Raw genomic sequence first — 6,115 nt, forward strand, 5'->3', positions numbered from 1 at the left:
GAGAGTCCATTTTATTTTTTGAAAAACTAATGTATACAGCCGAAAATGAATGTATACAAGCTAAAAGAAGAAAAAACTAAAAGAAAGGAACGGATAGTTACCTTACTTTAAGTTCTGAAAATCTGAAAACAAGCAACAACCGGTGACCGGGTGACTTTGAGAAAGCACACGGAGATCTTGAATTTGCTAGAACGCAACCGGGATCAAAGCACCTCTCTCTAGAATCTCTCTTTCTCTCTCTAAAAAGTCAATGAAAATTGAAAAGTGAAGAGGAGAGGGGGGGGGGGGGGGGTGGACACGTCACACCTCCGTTAAAAAAGCCGTTTTTACTATTCGCCTTTCACGGGTGGACACGTGTCACAAGCACCACGTGGCCTGCCACGTGCCACCTGTGAGGGGCAAATGTTTGGGGTATTTTTACCCTAAACACTTGGACCAATGAGGGCCTGCCACGTGTAAGAGGCTGGCAAGTCACCTCTCCCAGATCAATTCTCAGAATTGCGGCCTTCAAGGGCTCAATTCCCCAAATCCGCACTTTTGCGGCGCAGCCCACCTGCCCTAGGTCAGAATGACCTAGTGGAGGACACTTTTCCCCATGACCCTATAAATAGGAATATATTCCCCCATTTTGGGGGCATTCACAATCATTTATTACATCCATTTTCTCTCACATCAGAGAATATCTGAGCTTGGAATCCAAGCAGATCCCCACCTTAAATTCCGCACTTTTTATCCTTTTTCAAGTTTCTAACTTGATCGTCGGAGGCGGAGCTCCACCCAACCAGAGTCTCCGTTGATTTTGCAGGTACAGAGCAAGTCGGACCAGTCTTCGAGTTGTAACTCTCCTGAGGGACAAAAACACCCAAAACAAAACACATTCTAACAAAGCTTTTTGAATCAAATGAAAGTCAAATGCATTCAACAAAGCTATTTAAATCAAATGAAAGTCACAACACATTTAATTAAAGCTTTTTGAAGCAAATGAAAGTCAAATGCATTAAACAAAGCTATTTGAATGAAATGAAAGTCAAACACATTCAAACAAAGCTTTTTGAAGCAAATGAAAGTCAAATGCATCAAACAAAGCTATTTGAATCAAATGAAAGTCAAACACATTCAAACAAAGCTTTTTGCGCCAAATGAAAGTCAAATGCATTCAACAAAGCTATTTGAATCAAATGAAAGTAAAACACATTCAAACAAAGCTTTTTGAAGCAAATGAGAGTTCAATGCATTCAACAAAGCTATTTGAAGCAAATGAATGTCAAACACATTGAAACAAAGCTTTTTGAAGCAAATGAAAGTCAAATGCATTCAACAAACTTAAACAAAGTTTTTAAATCAAATAAAAGTCAAATACATTGAAAGAAAGAATTTTAATGCAAATGAAAGTCAATTGCATTCAACAAAGCTATACGAATAAAATGAAAGTCAAACGCATTCAAACAAAGCTTTTTAAAGCAAATGAAAGTCAAATGCATTTAACAAAGCTATTTGAATCAAACGAAAATAAAACACATTCAAACAAATCACTTTGAATGAAATGAAAGTCAAATTCATTCAACAAAGCTATTTAAATCAAATGAAATCAAACACATTCAAACGAAGGTTTTTAAATCAAATGAAAGTCCAACAAATTCAAACAAAGCTTTTTGAATCAAATGAAAGTCAAATGCATTCAACAAAGCTATTTGAATCAAATGAATTCAAACACATTCAAACAAAGGTTTTTAAAAAAAAGAAAGTCAAACAAATTCAAACAAAGCTTTTTGAAGCAAATGAAAGTGAAATGCATTCAACAAAGCTATTTGAATCAATTGAAAGTCAAACACATTCAAATAAAACTTTTTGAAGCAAATGAAAGTCAAATGCATTTAACAAAGCTATTTGAATCAAACGAAAGTCAAACACATTCAAACAAATCTTTTTGAACCAAATGAAAGTCAAATGCATTCAAGAAACCTGTTTGAATCCAATGAAAGTCAAACACATTCAAACAAAGCTTTTTTATTCAAATGAAAGTCAAATGTATTCAACAATGCTAATTGAATCAAATGAATTCAAACACATTCAAAAAAAGGTTTTTAAATCAAATGAAAGTTAAACACATTCAAACAAAGCATTTTGAAGCAAATGAAAGTCAATTGCATTCAACAAAGCCATTTGAATTAAATGAAAGTCAAACACATTCAAACAAATCTTTTTGAAGCAAACGAAAGTCAAATGCATTCAACAAAGCTATTTGACCCAAACGAAAGTCAAACACATTCGACCAAAGCTTTTTAAAGAAAATGAAAGTCAAATGCATTTAATAAAGCTATTTGAATCAAACGAAAATCAAACACATTCAAACAAAACTCTTTGAATGAAATGAAAGTCAAATTAATTCAACAAAGCTATATCAATCAAATGAAAGTCAAACAAATTCAAACAAAGCTTTTTGAAGCAAATGAAAGTCAAATGTATTCAACAAAGCTATTTGAATCAAATGAAAGTCAAACAAATTCAAAGAAAGCTTTTTGACTCAAATGAAAGTCTTATGCATTCAACAAAGCTATTTAAATCGAATGAAAGTCAAACACATTCAAACAAAGCATTTTGAAGTAAATAAAAGTCAATTGCATTCAACAAAGCCATTTGAATCAAATGAGAGTCAAACACATTGAAACAAAGCTTTTTGAAGCAAATCAAAGTCAAATGCATTCAACAAAGCTATTTGATTCAAATGGAAGTCAAATGCATTAAACAAAGCCATTTGAATCAAATGAAAGTCAAACACGTTCAAAAAAAGCTTTTGGAAGCAAATTAAAGTCAAATGCGTTCAACAAAGCTGTTTAAGTCAAATGGAAGCCAAACACTTTCAAACAAAGCTTTTTAAATAAAATGAAAGTCAAATGCATTCAACAAAGCTATATGACTCAAATGTATTCAAATACATTCAAACAAAGGATTTTATATCAAATAAATGTCAAACACATTTAAACAAAGCATTTTAAAGCAAATAAAAGTCAATTGCATTCAACAAAGCTATATGAGTCAAATGAAAGTCAAACACATTCAAATAAAACTTTTTGAAGCAAATGAAAGTCAAACGCATTTAATAAAGCTACTTGAATCAAACGAAAGTCAAACACATTCAAACAAAGAATTTTAACGCAAATGAAAGTCAAACACATTCAAACAAAGCTTTTTGAAGCAAATGAAAGTCAATTGCATTCAACAAAGCTATTTGAATCAAATGAAAGTCCAACAAATTCAAATAAAGCTTTTTGAATCAAATGAAAGTCAAATGCATTCAACAAAGCTATTTCAATCAAATGAATTCAAACACATTCAAACAAAGGTTTTTAAAAAAAAAGGAAGTCAAACAAATTCAAACAAAGCTTTTTGAAGCAAATGAAAGTGAAATGCATTCAACAAAGCTATTTGAATCAACTGAAAGTCAAATGCGTTCAACAAAGCAAATTGAATCAAATGAAATCAAACACATTCAATCAAAGGTTTTTAAATTGAATGAAAGCCAAACACATTCAAACAAAGCATTTTGAAGTAAATGAAAGTCAATTGCATTCAACAAAGCCATTTGAATCAAATGAAAGTCAAACACATTAAAACAAAGCTTTTTGAAGCAAATGAAAGACAAATGCATTCAACAAAGCTATTTGAGACAAATGAAAGTCAAACACTTTCAAAGAATGCTCTTTGACACAAATTAAAGTCAAATTCTTTCAACAAATCTATTTGAGTCAAAGGAAAGTCAAACACATTCAAACAAAGCTTTTTGAAGCAAATGAAAGTCAATTGCATTCAACAAAGCCATTTGAATGAAATGAAAGTCCAACAAATTCAAACAAAGCTTTTTGAAGTAAATGAAAGTGAAATGCATTCAACAAAGCTATTTGAATCTATTGAAATTCAAACACATTCCAATAAAGCTTTTTGAAGTAAATGAAAGTCAAATGCATTTAACAAAGCTATTTGAATCAAACGAAAGTCAAACACATTCAAACAAATCTTTTTGAACCAAATGATAGTCAAATGCATTCAACAAAACTGTTTGAATCCAATGAAAGTCAAACACATTCAAACAAAGCTTTTTTATTCAAATGAAAGTCAAATGCATTCAACAATGCTAATTGAATCAAATGAATTCAAACACTATAAAAAAAAGGTTTTTAAATCAAATGAAAGTTAAACACATTCAAACAAAGCATTTTGAAGCAAATGAAAGTCAATTGCATTCAACAAAGCCATTTGAATTAAATGAAAGTCAAACACATTCAAACAAATCTTTTTGAAGCAAATGAAAGTCAAATGCATTCAACAAAGCTATTTGACTCAAACGAAAGTCAAACACATTCAAACAAAGCATTTTAATGCAAATGAAAGTCAAACACATTCAAACAAAGCTTTTTGAAGCAAATGAAAGTCAATTGCATTCAACAAAGCTATTTGAATCAAATGAAAGTCCAACAAATTCAAACAAAGCTTTTTGAATCAAATGAAAGTCAAATGCATTCAACAAAGCTATTTGAATCAAATGAATTTAAACACATTCAAACAAAGGTTTTTAAAAAAAAGAAAGTCAAACAAATTCAAACAAAGCTTTTTGAAGCAAATGAAAGTGAAATGCATTCAACAAAGCTATTTGAATCAATTGAAAGTCAAATGCGTTCAACAAAGCAAATTGAATCAAATGAAATCAAACACATTCAATCAAAGGTTTTTAAATTGAATGAAAGTCAAACACATTCAAACAAAGCATTTTGAAGTAAATGAAAGTCAATTGCATTCAACAAAGCCATTTGAATCAAATGAAAGTCAAACACATTAAAACAAAGCTTTTTGAAGCAAATGAAAGACAAATGCATTCAACAAAGCTATTTGAGTCAAATGAAAGTCAAACACTTTCAAAGAATGCTCTTCGACTCAAATTAAAGTCAAATTCTTTCAACAAAGCTATTTGAGTCAAAGGAAAGTTAAACACATTCAAACAAAGCTTTTTGAAGCAAATGAAAGTCAATTGCATTCAACAAAGCCATTTGAATCAAATGAAAGTCCAACAAATTCAAACAAAGCTTTTTGAAGTAAATGAAAGTGAAATGCATTCAACAAAGCTATTTGAATCTATTGAAATTCAAACACATTCCAATAAAGCTTTTTGAAGTAAATGAAAGTCAAATGCATTTAACAAAGCTATTTGAATCAAACGAAAGTCAAACACATTCAAACAAATCTTTTTGAACCAAATGATAGTCAAATGCATTCAACAAAACTGTTTGAATCCAATGAAAGTCAAACACATTCAAACAAAGCTTTTTTATTCAAATGAAAGTCAAATGCATTCAACAATGCTAATTGAATCAAATGAATTCAAACACAATAAAAAAAAAGGTTTTTAAATCAAATGAAAGTTAAACACATTCAAACAAAGCATTTTGAAGCAAATGAAAGTCAATTGCATTCAACAAAGCCATTTGAATTAAATGAAAGTCAAACACATTCAAACAAATCTTTTTGAAGCAAATGAAAGTCAAATGCATTCAACAAAGCTATTTGACTCAAACGAAAGTCAAACACATTCAAACAAAGCTTTTGGAAGCAAATTAAAGTCAAATGCGTTCAACAAAGCTGTTTAAGTCAAATGGAAGCCAAACACTTTCAAACAAAGCTTTTTAAATAAAATGAAAGTCAAATGCATTCAACAAAGCTATATGAGTCAAATGAAAGTCAAACTGTTGGGGTTTGGTGAGTCCGACTCACAGCGGAAACAAACCCAAAACCAAGACCGCACTCGCAATAAATAAAACCATAAACATAATTAAATTAATCACAAGATTAAGATAAGCTAATTACCTTTGATGCGTGCTTCGCTCCAAATGAGCTCTTACTTGAAAGGTTCAAGTCCCGCTCGCACGGAGACCTCCAACGAAGTCCACCCGCACCAACAAAACCGACTAGGTCCAATGTCTTGGAGTTAGCAAGACCCGACCAACAAAACCCGAGTAATAATATTGAGTTCAAAGGTTTTCACTAATTGTGATGCCTTTTCCAACTCTTACTCAAGCATCTTTCCCAATGCCCATACTTGGGTATTTATAGGAAATGATGGGAG

This window comes from Chenopodium album, chromosome 15, assembly GCF_948465745.1.
Source record: "Chenopodium album chromosome 15, dcCheAlbu1.1, whole genome shotgun sequence".
In the NCBI taxonomy this organism is placed as follows: Eukaryota; Viridiplantae; Streptophyta; class Magnoliopsida; order Caryophyllales; family Amaranthaceae; genus Chenopodium; species Chenopodium album.